The sequence below is a fragment of the Rhodnius prolixus genome, unplaced genomic scaffold (assembly GCF_049639745.1).
Source record: "Rhodnius prolixus isolate KJV_2025 unplaced genomic scaffold, Rpr scaffold_1, whole genome shotgun sequence".
In the NCBI taxonomy this organism is placed as follows: Eukaryota; Metazoa; Arthropoda; class Insecta; order Hemiptera; family Reduviidae; genus Rhodnius; species Rhodnius prolixus.
In genome coordinates, this window is record NW_027411581.1 from 25,372,359 (window position 1) to 25,393,690 (window position 21,332).

At 34.5% G+C, this 21,332-nt stretch overlaps 1 protein-coding gene and 1 long non-coding RNA gene across 10 annotated transcripts in view; one reads left to right on the forward strand and one right to left on the reverse strand.

Moving 5' to 3' along the window:
• Positions 1-21,332, forward strand: part of vvl (ventral veins lacking) — a 241,027-nt gene that overhangs the window by 211,993 nt on the left and 7,702 nt on the right. The window lies entirely within an intron of this gene.
• LOC141458115 (uncharacterized) lies at positions 6,926-19,131 on the reverse strand. The gene is made up of 3 exons (XR_012460748.1): positions 18,776-19,131; positions 12,023-12,246; positions 6,926-7,123 (listed from the first exon to the last, which is right to left on the reverse strand). It is a non-coding gene; the product is annotated as an uncharacterized lncRNA (long non-coding RNA).

A 21,332-nucleotide genomic window follows, 5' to 3' on the forward strand; every position in this document is an offset into this window, starting at 1 on the left:
AATGATTTTTTAATATAGGAACAGTTGAGTCCTATATTAGCGCTCCATTACATCCCGTTCACTCTTTTACCTCTATCAATCCTCTGTTTTATTTATTTACATGGAGAACCAACGCCTTCATGTCTAGATATTTGGAGCAGAGTTCGCTTTTAAACGCTATTTCATTTGCGATCAGTTCCTTATGACAGTAACTCCGATTTATTGGATTTCATTTCGAAGCCCCACTTTGTGTGTGGGCTTCTACCAGCTTCCTCAACATACGCTCTATATCCTCTTTGCCCTATGCATCAAGTCTGGACATCAGCAAACAACTAATTATGAAAATATAATTAATTCAATGAAATAAATTACAATTCTCTTCCAATTATCTTTTTTAAATTTGGTTCTTCTTTCCGAGAATCGGTCAGCTAAAAGTTCCAATCTATTAAAATGATTTTAGATTCACTATTTACAGAGTAATTAGTAATAATAATTTTGGAGGGGCCTTACATAAAGGGGGCTAACTCCTCTCCGATTCGATGTACAGCGTCGAGACTTCCCAAAGGCACATCTACATAAAATTCCGACTCGAATGACACCTCATTCATGAAAATCGGTTCACGCGTTTAGGTGCTACGTTGTTTACAAAAAAGGTAACAAGAACAACAACAACAAGAACAAGAACAAGAACATTCTTGAAAATGCCGTTTTTGCTCATTTTCAGCAACTTTTTTCTCAAAATATATTAGATCTGGGTTGTTGCAAAAAAATTACAGTCATAAAGGAGGATTTGCCCTATATTATAAAGAAAATTTGGGAATTTTATCTTTTATAGAAATGGAGAAAAAAATTGTTAAAGTTGGGTGTTTTTCAATGCTACGCTTTTTCGTGCAGTTTTTAATGATCCAACCCTTATACAACAGTCCTGCCGGACAGTTTTAATTCTGTACACTATAATTGTTTTTATTTTAAATTTAAAGTTTAAACTAAGAGTGATAGGTAAGGTTAATTTAAAAAAAAAAATGGAAAGCCTGAGTGGGCTAATACAAGGTTGAGAGGATATGAGAATCTGAGATAGACGAAAAGATTGGCAGTACGAAATGAACAGCAATAAAAGTGGTAAAGAAGTGAAAATGGGCACGTCATGTTGAAAATTTTCAATACAATTTGAGTATGGCAATTTCTGATGAAGTTTCTCGCATGTGAGCATAATTGCATTTCCTGTATTGCTTTGTTGTGTGCAATAATTCTTATAGCTTCCTTCATGCTATTGACGTTCCATAATTGGACAACTCTATGACATGAAGCTATGATCATGTTGCAACTAGATAAAATTGAAGGAAGGAAATTACTTATAACCGTCTGTTCGAAAGAAAGTGGCAATAACGCAGTGGTTGGTGATAATGTTACAGGGGAAAGGCGAAGGAAGACCGACCGGTAGGGGTAGCAAACGAGGAGAGATGTCCCAATTATTTGGCAATAAAGCTGAGAAGGCGGTTGTGGCGCTGGGCTAGTTGTTGTTATTGGGAGGGAGCGCAGTATTTATCACTTAGTAGCGAGGTGTGTGGGGGTGGCAACAAGTTGCGGCCGGAGCTCCCCAATAAGTGGTGACCATTGCCGGTCATCTGTCTTTAGACCGAACTCCCTGCGTCCACCTCCTGGCCATTTCTTCTTGACTAGTCTGTGAGCAGCCGGCCACATGCACTCCAAACACATACACTTTGCCACTTCTAAAAAGGTCCTAACTGTGGTACTCCCTCTATTTGTGTTTGTCCCTCCGGACATCCCCAGTGGATGGTGGAGATCGCTCCCTGCCACACTGTTGATAACACGTACACCTACTTAGACATATGACTCCCTCCTATGTACACAACCATTTGAAAGTAGTCATCTAGTCACTTCCTAAGCAATACTATTGAACGTTGGTAAACATTCTTTGTGTACATCCACTTCTAAATAGCTCTTTTTCATCTCTCTTCAAGAGATTGAGAGTAGTCTGCTTCATTATTATTATATTTAAACTTTTTTCTCTTTGGATTTTAATATATAAAAATGGGTTAAAGTCCTATTACAAATAAATAAGAAATTATTATCAACTTAGAATAGAAAAAGCTGAACGGCACCTATGCCCCAGGCACCGCAGCCGCAAGAGGCTTATTGTGCCTTCCCCCTTTGGATCTAGTAGACGAAACCTTCCCAAGAAAAAAGGTTGAGGACTTTCCATGCTAGTTCTTTTTGCAACGCAATCGTACAAGTGAGAGGTCGTTTCCTCCTCTTCCTGACACAATCTGTGCAACGGTTTTGAGCTAATAAACCCGATCTTGAATAGATGCTTCCTAAACCTACCATGCTCCGTGAATAGGCCTGTGATCAGAGTAATCTATTTCTGCCCAAGCGCAGGATTTCTTCGGTTCTTTGTTTTCACAGCCAAGGCATAATACTCTTACTGAGTTCGACGCCAGGAAAATATTATCTACTTAAGCTTAATAAATAAATTTCAAAATACAAACCTGCTGGAAGCATCGCTTTGCCATGTCCTATATGTACATGGCTAGTTCTTCCCTTTGGAGACTTTTTCTAACATTGCACACCCAACATTACTTTGGCGTACTTCTCCTCCCCCTTCAGCTAGGTCCCTTTTCCAAAATGCTTTGGGCAGCCTACTAAGTCTTTTCTAAACCAAAAAGTCAATTCCAGAGCTGATTTTTCCTCTTCTTCTAACATTTACTTATATTTTGGTGCCATGTAGGTATTCTTTAGGTATTCTTAACATAAACTTTAATGTTAGCCTTTTGCGGTTTCAGGTGATTTGAGTAATTCCAGAGAATTGAGTTTAGAGCACCGATAACATTTTGATAAATCGTCAATTAATCCACCAATTTTTTTTTGAATCAGTGGTCCTAAATGGAAAAATAGTTCGCTTTTCTGATAGCCATTGTTTCCATTTCGCCACATTTCGTGCCCCAATCATTTAGGGCTGTGTTAAAAAATAAATAAATAAATAAATAAAAAATCTAAATAATATTGGGACACTCTGAATGTGCCCCTTACTGGTTATAAATTTTAATATCTTCCAATTTTATTTAGCAGCAGTTTCCTTGATAAATCTTTCTAATAGTCTGGATCAAACCTGACGATATACCTACTTTAGTTAGAGGATCCCAAAGGAGATCCCTGTCAGAGGCTTTTAGCAAGTAGTTTCTCCAGTTACTAGCTCATTGGAAAACCTGTCTGCTGAGAACCTGCCTGCACAGAAGCCGCTTTGCACCTGTGTACATTAGGATTCGTTAGTATTTTGCAGATAATCTTCTTTATGCTTTTAATCAAACAGTGATCGCTTTACAGCAATCGCTTTGCAAGTAGTTTTTTCAATCCCTTTTTTCAAAAGATAAGTACTATACAATCACACCTTATTTCTCCAGGAAGTCCTTCTCCTAGAAGAATTTATCATAGCACTTTTCTCCATCATACTTAATTAAGCCCACATGCAAACAATACCTTTGTTATATTATTTAAAGCACAATCCAGTTCTTATTCAAGATTCTAGAACTACACTTAAGCTATGCTATTTATTAGAATTCTTAACCATTATGAACAGCAAAAGTCCAATCATATGCTATGACGAATTAATCACGAAGTCTAACGTTAAATAAAAATCCATTTGAAGGTTTAATTGCGCGCTGTATCCAAGTCGGTCAGTCAACCTGTGCTATAAATCACTTAGGTCCATACAGGGCTATAAGGCGCCATTTCTTCCGAGCATGCTGCCACAGAAACACGTCTACAAGGCTAGCCACCTGTCCTTATATATATATATATATATAAAATAAGTTCATATTTATAATACATACTTAGACATACAGACATGTTACCCTATACCATTTAGCCATAATAAATATAGTAAAAAAAATATATTTTTTCTTTAGTTGCCCAATAAATTATTACAACTTGTTATAGTTCATTTCTTCCTGGTAGACATTGTTCAATAATTAAAAAATAAATTATTGAATGTTCAGCATATGATGAACAAGATAACCTAATTACGATTATAACCTAATATAGATTCGAGTAATCGAAGAATTTAGAAAACTGAGTAGCAGGGACGCTAATAAAGTAAAAGGGCTTGAACAAAATAATAAAAACTTATCACTTTATTATTGCGCATATTATTAATATCAAGTGGTACTCTGAGTACTGAGAATACTGAATCAAAGTTCTTGTACATAAATGATTGCAGTATGAATCTGGAATGCATCTTGAATTCATCTTCAAGACTTGAATTTATTGATATTTACATTTTTAATCATATCTTGCCTTCGATATGTCCAAGTTTTTAAAAAAAATGAAGTAATTCCTACTTTTTCAGGCAGGTTTAACGTCCAACTAGCAAATTAGGTATCGTGGACTGAGGTGACTAGCAAAAATGCTTGACTGTAAATTTCTTTTTCTACCATTAAACACAGTCCAAGGCCCTAGAACTGGAATCGAACTCAGTGCCAAAATAAATCTTAGCTTTGCAGGCCCCTTCTCTAACCGCTCGACTATTGTGGCGTCTTGAAGAAGGTCAGTAAATAAACAGTGAATCTGGTGGGTGGTCACTGGATGTTTACGCCTCTCACGACACTCTTGGATGAGTTCCTCCTGATCTCCTGTTGCAGGAGATTTTGCAACTTAAAATTAATAAATAATGTTTTTTACTTCATTTAAATGCCCATTCATAATTAAAAGATGCTTACTGAAATTTAAATAGATGCTTCAACAAGGTAAACTTTATCTCAGACTAGGGACATAAATATTAAGTTTATAGATTTTAATTTTACATCCTGCAGCTCCAGTACCTGCAATAAATCCTGACAGATGCCATATTCAGCTGTTCGCTTGGAAAGATGACGAGAGAGAGAGGATTGACGAGATAATGAGAGAAATAGAGGTATCTTTTACGAAGTCATAAATATTACTACCTTCAACGAGCTCAATTAATCCTTCCATTCACCCCTGCTTACTTGATCGCTGGCCCCCACTTCAATCGAGGTGCACAAACATTAAATTAGTAATAATTGCCATAAGCTGAGTTATATGATATTGCGGTAAGCAGCCCTGTTCTAAACTCGTAAAAACTATTACAACTATTACAAAAAGTTGCATTTTATTAGGAATATTTTTGTCATGGTATTATTTTAATAATTTGGTATTTTTTGTAAAAAAGCCCCATGATAATGTTGAATTTATGTGTTTTTAATCTGTAAATAAAATTTTTAAATAAATGGTGCACGTAGTTTATGCGATGGTGCATCCCAGTACTAGCAAGTTGCAATTTTCCCTAATAATGGCTTGATATCATTTATTTCAAGTGAAAATAAAGATTTTTTATTGCGGCGCATAATTATCGTAACTCCATGGAAGAAATCTGATTGGCTGCTGTGTTTAATTAGACCACCTTACTCATAAAATTCTTTATTATTATTATTATTATTTTTATGTAAAACTAGAAATTTAGATTCCTTGATAGTAAGATTTGATTTTTTTGGTGTTGATCGAATCAATGAAGTAGAAATCAAGTTAGTGAAGTATGTTTTAGGTATTTGGGCGGAAAAGTTGTTGGAATAATTCATTTGTGAAAGAATTTAAAAGAAAAAAAAAATTGAAATTACGGAGAAAGTTACTTATGCAAAATTAGATTTCTCTTAGACGAGGAATAAGAAACCGCAGAATCCAAACAACGTATATATTATTTGTGAAATGGGAGCGAATGTTTTCCCGAATTAGTGGAAAAAGGGAAGCGGTTCAATCTTTCTTGAACTTTACCCAGATCCCGTAATAGAAAAACTTATTTTTGTCTCAAATTTCATTTTTCAAAATTTGCTTAAAAACTATTCCGAAATTTGCTATCTACTTGTTATATTGTTCAAATGTTTTTTTAAAATATATTTTAGCAATTATATTGGGATGTTCTAGGCAAGTTGTTGACTGCCCTGATATTTTTTTATTATAGTCACCGATTTTAGAAACGCGATTTTTTTGTTTACATCATCTTAGCCAGCGCTTCATTCCTTCATTGCCAGTGCGGTTTCACACGTTCTTCTAACTAGAACATTGAATTTCTTCTTGTTTTGTTACTTGAAGGGAGCAAAGTAGTACATGCTTATTTTTCTTTAAAGAAGATCCACATTAGACAAGATAACTTTTTGAGTAATGAACAGAATTGTTAATAGTAAATTCTACGTAAGTTTTGCTATGTAGACAATATATGTCTAATTGCAAGAGGAAACAGACCTAACACTAAAGATAGACTACCTTTACAATTAGTTGTGAAAACGGCACTAATTGAGTAAATTCTTCTATTTTCTGCACTTCCCACTCTTGGGACTCGGCGTGTTCGCAGTGGATTTGTTCGCCTTATCACCACTAGTTGTCGGCTTAATTTTCTAACATTTTAAAAACAAACAAACTCCATCACGTTGACACCTTAGATACTATTTAACACCTTCTCCACAAATACTTCTCACTTGCCACTGTTTCTAATTTTTCCGTCTTTCTTCTCGCTTATAATTTGAAGCATTTGAGATAAAAAATTTCTTCTCAAACTTTATCATAAGAATTACTTAAATATTAGAACTATGGCAGATTCTCCAACCTTCCAAAATATATGTTTTTAGCCAAAACTCTCTTTTAAACCTCTATCCAAATGGTCATTACCTAGTGATACTACAGCGTTTTGATCGTCAGCTTCTCACGCTATCCACCATGCTATAAGACGCCATAGCGATTCATTTTGTCGATATTAACCCCGCGTTGGTCGCACCTTGTACTGATAATGTAGTGGTCGCGCTTGAGCATTTCCGGCTATTTTATTAAGTTCGGCGATTATTATTGTTATTTAACATGGAATAAAATTGGCATTTAAATAAACACAATTCCAATTTCTGATGTTTACATCTAAAATATGTTGACAAAACTAGACGAAATTGTGTTTACAACAAATTATTAAAAGTGTTTTTTTTATATTGTATTTAAAGTATTTTTTTGCTTTTCTTATCTAATTTCGAACTCATCCAAATTGTCTTATGATATGCCTAAATTTCCAGAAAATAATTCTTGTGATGCAGACGAATTTCTTTTGCCTCAAGAAGCTGTACATAACTGTCTGTAAACATGATGTTTAAATATTTTTAGATGGTTAAGACAATAATAACAAAGAAAATAAAACTTTAGAAAGAAATTTTAAATACTATACTAAATGCTAGACATTTATAATTTTGTGTTAAATTATGGAAATAAATACAGAACTAAGTTCTTACAATTTTTCTCATCTGGGATTTTATCCAATAGTGCTATATTCTGCTCTGTGACTCATTTTCACCAATATAATAAAAGAGAACAGAGAAAACAACTGTTATAAAGATAAAACAACAAAAATAATAAAAGGAAAACAAACGCTTGCTAAATAGAAATGACTATGGGTTAGAAAACAATAACACGAATGGTCGCGCGTGAGGAAATTGCTCATATCCCGCCTTTTTTCGAAATAACCTTCCAGGAAGGAAACTGAATATTTTTAATACTAGAAAATCTCATATTCTAGTACTTAGAAGTCTTAAAGTCGGCTACACAAAAGGAAATTCTAGTTATTTTGTTTGGTGTGAGGTAAAAGCTCACAGTGCGACCAAAGCCGGGTTAATGTTAAAATTTGTGAACTAAATTAATTTATTTCTCACTTGAGGATTGAAGTAAGAAATGGTTAAGCGCTGAAAAAGGCTCCGGGTAAAGAACCAGTACATCTCAGCAGCTCAATTTGAGGGTTTAGCCACAAACCGCCCTAGCTACACGACAGGCGCCCTAAAGCATAGAACCTAGGCAACAAATGGACCTAGTACAGGCTAAATCTCGTCCAATTCTTACCCCCAATCTTCACCCTGGTCATCTTAAAACCTACCAGACTCATTGTAGTGTGCATATTTCAGAGAAAGGTTTACAATCTGACCTATATGCACACTGTAGATTCCTTAATCTTGCGTTGTGGTGACAGCCGATTTCACTTCAGTCATTAGACTGTGCTAGTGCAATTAATGATAACTGGACGTACTATATAATTACTTCAACTGCGCAAGAGTTATGGTGCCGCCACCTCTTGTTCAATTTTTGTTTATTCTCCCATTCCGCGATTCTGACAACTCTACAATTGCTACAGACGAGCAACACGGGCTCTGAGCCTAAAAAGGGTTGATCAGTCAGCTTTTTGGTTACCCTGAATGGGCCCACTGCTTTCTTATGTCATGGTTCATTGAGTCTTCTTCTAATTAAACATTTAAAAAAAACGTAAAAAGACACGCATCTATTAAAAATATTAATAATAAAAAAAAATAGAAATGAATAATAATAATAATACAAGATCGGGAGAGAAGTCATTAATAACTGGAGATAGATAAAGATCTTCACCTCTTTGGCTCTGTAACCCGACAACCAGAGACAAATCGTTTTGTAGAAGGATCCGACCAAGAGAATGAGAAAAGAGAGCAAACAGGTATGACGCAGTTTGAAACACTCTAGGTTGTGAATGTAGTGAGTTGACCAGATGGTGGGAATCATAAAGAGTACGATGGTAGCTAGGGTACCTAGGGTACAGGTGAGAGAAGTCAACCCAATACATGAGTCCTGTGTGCTAACAATAGACATATAATAAGACTGTGCAGCCAGAAGAGAGAGGTAACATGAATAGTTGTCATGCTGTATCTGTAGGGAGTAGCTGCTTCAGTGGGCGGGATATAGAAGCATTGGAAGAAGGGGAAGGATGTTCTCCTCTGTGTGATAACAGAATAGATAACAAATGTCTATATATGAAAAAAAAGGCCACGCTAGACAAACCTCTGAATGAGTTCAACTTTATTATTTATTTTATCCCATTTTACTGTAAATAAAAATAAATGATGGCTTCTTTAAGTCCTCTTTTGTCCATTTATGCCTTCTGAACTGGTTCATTATTTCTAGGCTTTTGTTAAAAGTAGTGAACTTTACCCAGCAAAAGATGTTTAATATCTTTTAGAAGTTGAAGCTTAACAATGTGTGAACAAAAGAAATAGAATTGTTGACGGCCGTTGAATATTGAAGACAGCAACAATGAAGATTGATTATACAAATTCATAAAGGATTTTATTAATGTATTTAGTGGAATTTTCTAATTTGAAACAGGGAGACCAATATTCAGCCAAGTCACAGGCAAACTAACCTGGCCTTTCCCTTAAATCCATGCCAAAAAATAAAATTACGAGGAAACCTTTTAAATTTCACAAAATCACTGTTTGTTTAGAACATTTAAATTGAATGAATTCTTTTCAAATATTATTACACTTCTAAATGGGTTGTAATAAAAGTTGTGTCATTTTTAATTAATTTAGGAATATTTAGTATTATTAAATTTTAGTCTAATAAAATATATTTCTCGCGACCATTTCGAAAATCTTGCTAACCCAAAAATTTGGTACTAATTTGGTAACTCTTAGCGCTGAGTATTGTTTAAGCAACTTCTGGAGTTCTCCAATGTTTCAACCCTTTTCATTTTCAGGACTTGGAAGACACTTCATGGAGCTCCAGTTATTGTAAAAGGAATTATTTAGAAAAGACATCAGTCAGAACGACATAAACATTAAAAATTTATTTTATGCATTTAGTTAATAATGCCATGGGTATTATCTTTCTTACGTTAAACATCTTTTTTTTCTATCCCCAATTAGCTGGCTCTTTTGCCAAGCCATTTAGCTGTTTATTCGGCTCAACTGCAGTAGCAGAAGTCGGATCTGAATAAAATTAAAGCTAATTTAGAACCGTCCAATTAAAATTGATAGTCAATAAATATCGTGAGCATTAATAGTTTGTGAAGCTCTTTTTTATGCTAACCCAACAATTTGGTACCAATTTTCTATCTCACTCCATCTCTGTCCTCAGTTGCTCGGATACCGAAGGATATTTGAATAATGTCCAGTAGCAGTTTAGTCAAAACCTCGAATCTTCTAATGATTATAAAGATGATGATGATGGACTTGAGTATGTTCTTCTGCTTTATCTTGCTCTCTCATTCTTTAGCGGGAGACTAAAAATCATGTTGATCAAAGAGGCTGAATTTTTTTTTTTTTTTTTTTGATGAGGAGGCAACCGTAGTATTATATACATATATAATATATAATATATTACTGGACGCACTTGTCCAACCTTGAGCATTATGTAACGGACGTTCTCGTACGAACGCGCCTGTTCACGCGGACGAGAAACCTGCTAACTTCTATATGCGCATTCTAAAACAGCGCCACATAAATAGGTAGGACTCCATATTGCGCAAACAATCTTCTAGTCAAGAATTTTGTATTTTATTCTCACTTTTGCTACAGTATTTTTGTGCAAAAATAGAATACCTTTAGCATGTAATACTTGTATAGAAGATAATATACTCGTATGTTGCACAACTTAACAATATTTACAAGTGGAATTTATGTTTCCTTTTCGTTCCGTAAAGGTAATCCATTAAATTTTAGGTAAAAATTTAGTCAAGCATAAGTCGTAGCAATTAAAAATTTATTTCTGTATCTAATTCTTGAATAATATTACGATTCTTCTTAATAGTTACAAATACTTCGCTAGAAAACTCATGCAATTTGGATGGAACATAATTATGTGGCGCTGTTTTAGTGGTTAATAATTAGAATTTGCAGTGAAGTACTAGTCCCCTCTGATCACGACCCCTAATTTGGTAGTTGGACGTTAAGCCCGCCGCTTGGACAAAATAGGCATTGCTTTACTTACTTACTTTAGAGGTAGTTGCACCTTCAGTTGCATTTTGTAATAATTTACAGCAATTTCATTATCAGGAGATACGGTGCCTAATAAAAAGACTCATTGTTTATTCGCTTATGTTTCCAAAACAGGCATATGTAGATCACCCTTAATGTCACTGACAGTGAGGTTGCAATGAGATGGTATACGCTAGTAGGATTTTGCTTCAAACGGAATATTTGCACCGTTATAACCAAGCATGTTATCCTAAAAACTGTCCGGGGACACAGTACCGCAAGGTTAAGAAAAGAAGAGAATTTCCAAGGTTCAATTAAACAAAAAAAAAAAGCGGATGAGAAAGATTTGGACGATGAAATTAAGAAGATGTGGAAGATGGAGAAGGAACATGTGATACCCACTTCCGGCCACTGGAGTGATCCCTAAATTACTTTTAGAGCACCTCTTCATTGGACTGTGGCTATCTGCCTCAATATCTTGCCTTCTTGAGGGCTTTAGCCCAACTTACGCATCGAAACAACAGTTTGACTTTTGTTAAAGATATCAACAGTAGCCGTCTACTCGCCATAGGACCTCCCTTAGACCTCATCAGCCTTCTTAACGCACCTTGGCAGCTTTCTCTGAGGTGTGCTTGATCTGCTCCTCAGAAGGAAATTTTACTATCAATTTGAATCCGCAGAATACTTGACAACGCGTGTCTCCAACACGCTTCTAGATGCAGACTTGGATGTGAAGTCTAGTAAGCAAAACAATCTCCGTATTTTTGTGACGCTAAACTAGGACTGTAGCTCTCAAATCAAGAGCGGTACCTTACTCGAGGACTCTTCCATACTACACTCTACAATTACAGCAATGATATCCAGAAAAGTAGATCCATTCGATAGCGGCAGAGATTGGATTTCAGAATAAAAACTAAGGACAACAATAGAAAGAAGTCTGAAGTGAACACTCCCAGGAATTATTCTTGCTGAAGAAGGTGTACTTAACTTATGCTGAAACGTAGATTTTGGTTGCAAATATAGTTAGCTTCACTTAGCGGAAATGGATTAGCCAGATGAGCAGAGGTTTAACATCCCAGCAGATTTTCCCCTCTACCTACATCTCAGGCGCTAATGACCATAGACGTCGATGCGCCGGATAAAAAGAAACTACATCTCAACAATTACACTAACATCCCCCAATACTCACTCATACACTTACATAGATAGTTGCAGAATCGAAATTCTTGCAAGTGATTTGAATCAGAATTTCCTTGACGCATTACCTGCAATAATCTGCTAGATTTTGGTCCTAATCATCATCTTATCTTATCATCATAAGATCTTACAGAAAGTCTGGCCGGCATAGAAATGATCCCATCAGATATTCTTGGAATAAGATCAAGTTTATCGATACAGCATCAATTGATAATGAACATTTCAATATCAGTTTCACCTTTCTGAGCATTTTAAACTTTAAAAAAGACTGAAATAACTTCTGTAACGATTCCTGTAACAAATGATTGAAAAAAAGTGTTAGTACTGGAATCAACTTTCATCAATGTTCAGTTATCTAATTATACACAAATAGCCTTCAGAAAAAAACTGTATTTAGCTAAACCTGATTGACGGAGCAGTTAAATTTGACAGCCTATTAATTTATTAACAATTTAAGATAAATTATTAAAATTGCTGCAAGGCAAATAGTTTTTAAAGATTATAAATTTTTATTGATGTCGCAGATATTTTTTTAAATTAATTTTAAAAAGTTAATGACATCTATTTAAAATTTTACACCGTTTAAAATTATGATTTATGCCAATACCTTCTTGAGTGACCGTAATAGAAAAAGTAAAAAAAAAAAGTTACAACAGACTAACCCAAAAATTGACGATTTATGTCCCAAAGTTTGAAGATGGTGAAGGATCCCACTGATCCAGAGTTCATTGTCTTTGCAGGAGGCATTTGTATTTTTTTTTTTTGGTCGTATTTAGTGTTAAACTGATCTCCAATTCTTTTCAAATTTTGGAGATATCCTTTTCAAAGACCACTGTCTGGCCTTGTCCTCCATTCCAAACTGGGACGGGCCAGCTTCTAGAAACTGGCCAGCGTCTAGAAACCTCAATTCTAACCTGATCCTTGGTCAGGTGTTTCCATTTTTTTTATTTTATTTTATTATTTATATAAAAGTGTATAAATATATACATACAGGAATTGAGGTAGAATACTCTAAATTTTAGAATCAAATAAATAATTATAACTAAAATTTCCTCTTACTACAAAATTGCTGCCATTGAAACTAATCTGATTGTGGTTATCTTTCAAATCAGATCTCTAGGAATGAACCAAATTGCTATGAGGAGCAGGATTTCCTCAATATTTTATTTGATCACATCATATAGACTAGTTAATTAAGTCTTTTGCTGTATTTGAGGATATATAATGAGGGCCGTTATTTTGCTTTTTGGGATGTCCTTATGATAACGCACCATTGTCTAAATGTTTGGTTTCTTGCCATTAAATCAGCTGGTTAATTTTCAACTTACAGACAGAATAGTGCATCAGCTAACTCCAACATTTTTCTCTATTTATATTTTATCTAGCTTCGGTTATTATTAATACAATCTAGCTAACTTCTTCAACCGTGAACATGCACTCATATGGTAATGTTTAGATAATTTAGATAATATTACCGAAGAGAGTATATAATACATATGTTACGGTTGAAGTGATTAGAAGGTTTGTATTAATAATTACCGGTCATTATTAATGATTACCCAATAAGACGGTCAATGTAATTAATTAAACAAAAAAAAAAAAATGGCCGGTTTGAAGCAATGACTTTTTCTAACTGCAGTTGTAAAAAAAATTGTCTTGAAAATTAAAAATACATTAATTGCAGTGGCATTGACATTACTGGCCAATCGATTCTCTTCAAATTTAGAATTCAACTCAGGTATTTAATAATTTATTAAGGATTACTCAGGAGATGAAGCCGCTAATACTTTACTTGGGACTTTACCCCCACCTTTCTCCAACTACTTGAAGCATTTACCTACAAACTTTTTTTTCAACAAAAATTTATGAATTTATAGTTCAGCGAAGTTTCAAGAAAATCGTTGGATCTGTTTCCTGTTACACAGGAAATTCTATCCCGGAAATAGATTAGTGACTAGGCATTGCCGGTTGAATGATTATTTTGACTTTCTGGTAGGGACTCTATCACAATATCTTCTCCTGACGGTTATCTCCAAGAAAGTAATCTATCATCTTTAATGAACCTCGAAAATAAATCTGTGGCTTAGTGCAAGAAGTGCCAATGTCATAAAAGGGATTAAGAGAATATATGTCCACTTTGGTTTACCTGGAGGGGGAAAATATTGATGCTAAATTTTGACATTGGCACTAGTAAGTTTTAGTAACTCAGTTACTACTTTGAAATTGACTTCGGCACTCCTTGCAAGAAAAATTCTGATGGTTAATATATCAAAACAGATTTTTTACTCATTTTTACCAAAATCTGACATTGGCATTTCTTGCACCAAGCCACAGAAATATTTATCTCTATCTTTATATAAATTTCAATACGTAATGTTTGAGAATTGCTATTATACTAAAAACACAAAGAACAAAAAAAATAACAGCGACACGTTATTATTAAACGCTTTAAAAATTGTTTCCTTAAACATTTCGCCGTATTTTCCCCTCTCCGTATTCCAAAGGAAAGGGGATCCGGTAATGCTGTGTTCTCGGTAACCTTTCGTTTAATGCTAATTACTAGGTTATAAGTGTTTAGAATTCACAGAATTTTCGATTGTTTACACTGAAGTAAAGAAACGCCCGTACTATCCGAAAGTTGGAATCCTTGACCCCTAAATTGCACTTCTTCTGAGCACACTCTTATACACTTATTTCCATATTTGAAACTTCATTAGTTGGAAATAATTATCTGAGGTAAGTAGTACCAACCTGGCTGAATAAATATTAAAAATGGTAATTAAATAATTAATTGTAATTTATGTCAAATTAATGAACATACATTATAATATGTTACTGTAAAATGTGTTCCCTAGCCCTGTTGATGACCTAGACCCTAGGTCGACAGCTTAGCAGAAAAAAAAACAAAAACAAATATGACTAAAATTGGCAACAATCTTTCTTTTGGTAATTAAACGTTATGATGATTTTGTGTGTTGCAAATCTGGTGTCACTGGGTGAAGGTCTAGAAATAGTGTACACAATCCGATGACCACGAGGACAATCACCCCTGTCGAAACATTTAAGGCTGGCAAAAGTATGAACTCTCAAAATTTACGCCTAAAAACCAGTAAATATTTGGTTAATGGTTAACCGAATTATGGTAACAATTAGTGAAAGTTATGGGAATAATTTTATGAGAGTGAGCACCCATGATTGTAAAAAAAAAGGTTTAAAGACTCCAACTTGGAATTATAAAGACGATTTTTACCCAAATTCCTTAAAATGTACAAAAATCTTTGCAAAGCTATCTGCCGCAAAAGTTCTGACAGTAAAAATGAATAACTTTGTTATGAAATTTTATTTATTAATTTTCTGTTATTTTATAAACCTTTTATCTAATTTTCTAAATATTCATATGTTTCATTCACTTTCGTTTTTTTGTATAATTACGTTAATTCGTTAAGTAATTATAAGTAATTTTTTTATGATTTAAGGCGCGTCAAAATCTGTGGTTATTGGCGCCCGGAGCGTTTTTCACTGCACTGCCGGCCTTCGGACAGTGTTCTCTTGTAACAGACAACACTGTCCATCACCGGACAGTGAGTTGTAAGAAACTCCTGGGAAGAGAAAATCTGAGAGTCAGCTGGATTCGAACCCGGGACCATGGTCGGATGTGTAAATATTCTATGTTTGTGCAAATAATAAAAAGAAGAGCTATAATTATAAAACTACAAAAAAAAAAAAAATCTTTTAATGATCATTGAAAACAAGGGAGGGAATAAGCTCACAGCTTTGTTGACGATGGTCCAGTGTGATGGAGGTTGTGGGCCAAATTTATCCCTAGACAGTCCTAAGCGAGAGAACACAGTCCAGGGACCGGCAATGCACTGAGTCTCCAGAGACTAGTGTTGTTCAAGAGCTGAGCTATAAAGCTATAAGGTTCGAGCCTTAAGCGCTCGAGCTCTCAGGGTTCAGTGGGTGGTTCGAGTCAGAGCTCGAACTGATGCCTCACAGAAAGCTCGGTGTGCCTCCAAGGCTCGAGCTTTTTTTTGTTTTTTATATAAAGCATTTTATTTGTACTATTAATAAATTCATTTCTTTTTAAATTGAATTGACAAAATTTATTTACAATTTAAAAACAGTTGTGCAAATATATATACAAAAGGAGGTTTCAGGCTGAAGTGCCCTATATACTCTCCACAACAAAATTCATTTCTTAAAATAAAATGAACTTATAGCAGCTAATGAATTTTTCGAACATATTTTTGTATAAATGAAAACAATAATTTTTAAAATGTTCGTTGCTCATTGAAATTGATAACTCGTCATTCCTTAAGAATTTAAAAAGGCTCGCACTTTAAGAGCCTTCAACTCCAGGTTTATGTGCCTCCAACTTGAGCTTCACGGCTCGAGCTTCGAGGGTTATAAGGCTCGAGCTCTGAAGGCTCAACCGAGTCGAACTCGGACCTCAACTGAACAACACTACCAGAGGCTAATGGATCTTACACGCACCTTTAAAAAAAAAAAAAAAAAAAAATGCAATAGACCTATTTTTATTGGATTTAAAAGATTTTTCTGATAATTACAATAATTACATCTTATTTATCACTTTGACCGTTCAGTAATTATTAATAATTACAGTATTTATTAATAGCTACCAGATTTATTACAGGTACTTAACGTATAGGGATCCACTTCATTATTCAATATCAAGTTCAGTCAACAGCGCACAATCAAGTCTGGTTAGTCAACTGCATTTTAAACATTTATATGGCTAAGAAATACAAATATAGTGCAAAACTTTTACCCATATTCATTCAGAAATGATGAACGATTTTGCTAACATAGGTTTTACATTACTGTTTTATGATAATATATACATATATTATTTTAACATTATTCTGTTTGAAACATTTAAAGCTGATAAGTATAAAGCTGATAAAGAAGGAAAGTATGAATTTAGCACGTCAGTTGGCGCACCAGAATGCTGATGTGCATTACACTAAATCCTAATGCATTGTAATGCAAAATGTGGGCTTTTCAGTTCAGTAATCTGCAGTGTAATTGTTTGAGACTTAAATGAAAGTCTAGTCTTTCAGTCTTTACATGAGTTGCCCATATTAGTCTTTGATCAAGTGCATTCCAACTCTGCACAATTACTTAATGCTATTAAGTAATTATGTAATAGAGTTAATTAACTCGTGAGCTAATAAAAATTTAGTTTAATTGTTGTAAAGGAGTCATAATTTTTTTTTTTTTAACCACAGTAAAAACCAGGAATTTGAATTGATGTTCAAAAATGGGAGATGGAGCTTTATTATTTTCAAAAAATGGTTGAGCATCATAGTTTTGGATGAAAAGTAAAAAAGAAAAATAAAATGTTTTAAAAGGGATGAAAAGCAGAAGTGTTGTAAAAAGTAATTGAGGAAAAAAAATATAAGAAATTAGTAAAATGATATTTGAAGGCTCAGAAGAAGGTTATATCTTTTTTTACTCTGAATGAAAATTATTATTTTTGAAGTGACAAATATTATTTTGACTTCCAATTTTAACTAAATATTAATTACATAGCCATTTTATTCCAACGGCGCTAGTCTATGCAGCAGTCGGTGGGCAAAAAGAAAGAAAAAACAATTATTCAAAGTGGGACTTACGAGGTGCCGAAAACAGCACTACAGTGGGCAACATATACATTACTCCCCAAGGAAATGCGGCACGTCTTTCATCTCCGTATCAAGTTTAAAGCGCAACGCTGGCCAGTGAAATCGCAACTTATTCTTCTCTTGGTATTGTGATGCCCCAGAATTGTCTCCTTTTCGCAGCGACACTATTGTGGAACTTGAAACTTAATTATCAGTCTTGATTCCAAAGACCATAACGCCGGAAAATCTGATTATCTTTTTCTTTTGACACCAAATTTTCTGCTTTTTTAACAATATTTAAAGTTGTATCACAACTATTAGACAAGTTTCTTATTTAGAAATAAATTAGAACAAGGGCGACATGTTCTCCTCCAAGGTCATAACTTATCAAATAATAAGAAATAGTTTGAAAATTTGCCAGCGATACTAGTAAACACGGCAAAGAAGAGCAACAATGGCTTTAGCATTATTATGAAAATAATGTTATCATAAACTATAACTTACAAAACGTTCATAAACAATGGATGCTAAACAAATGTATAAGTAAGTGTACTTAACTACGTAGATCGACATAGTTTTCTAGTTTTACGTCAGGTGTTTCATCACATTTCGTGCAGGTCGCTATAAACACGAACTGTGTAGCCTGCTGGTGACCCTGGCCGGGTCGCTTCAGGATATATCATACCCTGGGGACTTTCAGCTTATGTCAGCAACGTCATCAGCGTACTGTAGCTATTTTGAAATGTAAATTTCACTTCATTAATTGTTTCTACAGATTTTATTCTTTTATTTTCTCTGCTTACGTCAGAGAAAGGTATTCAAGGTATTTTTTTTTTTAATTTTCACCTGAAATCAACGTTTTTCCACAGTCCGAAAAATGGATATTTAGAAATTGGTTGGCGTCTTGGTTTACGAATAACTTAAAACCGAAAAATCTCAGAATGATGAAACTTGAGCCGATACTTGAGATCTAAATTACACGACACGAAGTTCCAAATTACTGAATGGATTTCCTTTTTAAGGCTAATTTTTCCCAAAAAACTCTCAGCTACCAAAATTATAGTTTTATTTTTAAATGTCATTTTTAAAAAACCTAACTTGTAAGTTTCTGTTTTGAAATCATCCTAGACAAGAGTGTAAAGGTTAAAAAATAAAAACAGAGGCAAAAAAAAACGGCTGTTCATATTAGTACATTACCTTTAACAGAAGCTGGTAACAGAAGCAAGTGTTAATAGCAAACTATAGCTTGCTGGCAATAATTCATTCTTGGCAGGTTACGCTTGGCCCATTACTGATACCATGTTACTTGATGAAGTAATTTTCTGAAATGTTCTAAAATAACTATGTAAATGTAAATAGCAAGTTTGCTAAGTAATTTTGTAATGATTAGTCATTTTTTATTAGTTAAAAAATATTTTGTTTTAAATTAATATTTTAAATTTATTTAAAATATTAATTTAATATATCAAAAAATACGCTAATTTTATAAGCACGACATGATTTACAGATGATTAAGTTTAATAGACTTTAAAATTTAAAAATATTGAAAGTAGACAAGAAATAGTTTGTCGAGATTCATCGGCAGCAGAAAACAGAAGACAACACGGCTCATTGTAAACTCAGTTCACCACTAACAATGGAATTTTGGATCATCTAGTTTTCACACATAATCTCCATTTTGAGAGTTACTCTGATTGCGATAAAATGTTTTATAAAAATATGGTCAGGGTATTGATTATCTAAATAACGAAAATTGGGTGAAATTTAACAATTTCGATTGAGAATCCGCATGAAATGTGAAGGAATGTTAGCGATCAAAATCTCTCAAACGGAAGTACGATTTTATAGATGTTTGTTCTTTTAAAGGAAGTCTTTTCTGGCGATCGGAATTCTTTTCGTTCCCAACTACAGAGTTATTTCACTAGAACGTACGGCTCTATATTTTATATATCATTAAGAAGAGATAAATATTTGCTAATCCGACATCACCACTTCTCTGAAAGAACTTTTAGCTTCATTGACATTTTATCGAAAACTACTGCTAATTTTTTCGCCCAATTTCGTATATCCATTGTAAAATCAAATATCTCTACAAATTTTATTTGCATAACTTTTCTTAAAAAAATTTGTTTTAGGGTATTTGTGAAAAAGGGATGCCAATGGCCAAAATAGTCTTTTGTACAGTAACGCCCGGTTTTGATGGAACTGACCTATGTTAGTGGCTATCAGAGAATACAAAATATATGCTTCAGTTTGATTAGTTCTTCTCCCAGATAGAGGCCCATAAGTCTGTGGAAGTATTGTCATATGCAGGCGGTATTTGACGTACTAAATAGTAGTTTGAGTGAGGCGCCACGGTAGCCGAGCGGTTAGAGGCTAGACCTGCAAAGCTACGAAGTATTGTGGTACTGTGTTCCATTCTCGGTCTAGGCTGTGGATTTTATTTAATGTTTAATATGAAAACTTTGTAGGCGCCACGGTAGCCGAACGGGTTAAGAGGCGAGACCTGCAAAGCTAATATGCATTGTGGTACTGGTTCGATTCCCGGTCTTGGCCTTGGATTTTATTTAATGGTTAAATGAGAAATAGTATGTTTGCTAGTCGCCTCCGTCCACGACACCTAATTGGTAGTTGGACGTTAAGCCCCGCCTGAAAAAATAGGCGATTACTTTACTTTATGAGAACTTTGTAGTAAAGAATGTTTGCTATCCGCCTCCGTCCACGACATCTAATCGGTAGTTGGACGTAAAGCCCCGCCTGAAAAAATAGGCGATTACTTTACTTTACTTTATGAGAACTTTGTAGTAAAGTATGTTTGCTATCCGCCTCCGTCCACGACATCTAATCGATGGTTGGACGTAAAGCCCGCCTGAAAAAATAGGCATTTTACGAGGTGTGGCTATTAAATAACGAGACTATTGCTGTAAAACATTTTATTTTAAATTTATACATATTTAGTTATTATCACCTTCAATATACACCCCTCCCCTATCACTACAACGCTCCATGCGAATTTACCATTGTTCGAAACAGTGCTGGAAGTCTTTTACTGTGAGCTCCTGCATGACGCGTGCCGCTTTTTCTTTCACAGCTTCAACGGACTGAAATCGTGTTCCTTTTAATGCAGATTTGACTTTGGGGAACAGATAAAAGTCACATGGGGCCAGGTCAGGCGAATAAGGCGGATGGCCTAAAACTGGGTTGTTGTACTTGGATAGAAACGTCTTGACAGAGAATAGTGCATGCATAGTTCTTCTGTAGCAGCATCAGTTTCGTTATTTAATAGCCACACCTCGTATGTAGTAGTGTAAAAGGCGCCAAGCTAAAAACCTCATTTTTACTTTATTTTGTTTTTAGTTTTTGTGTACAGATGTTTACAAACTGTTGTAACTACAAATATTATTCATTAACATAAGTTAGTTAGTTAATTTTGGTTAGATCCACAGAGCTGGATAAAAATGTAAAAGTAATCACCTATTTTTTCAGACGGGGAGTAACAGCCAACTACCGATTGGGTATCGTAGACGGGGTTTGAAGCAATTTACTATTATTATTTTTTTTTTTAACGAAAAATAATTATTCATCCGCCGGTTTCGAGTGGACTATCGGACAAGTAATTCGTGTATATGTTCTATTAAATTATTTCGGCGTGTATGTACACAATCACCGCAACGAAAACCTGTAAAGATTTCTAGATTAAATGGCAAAAGTTTTCTGCAACCTTGAAGATCTGTTAGTCAGTTGTTGGAGGATT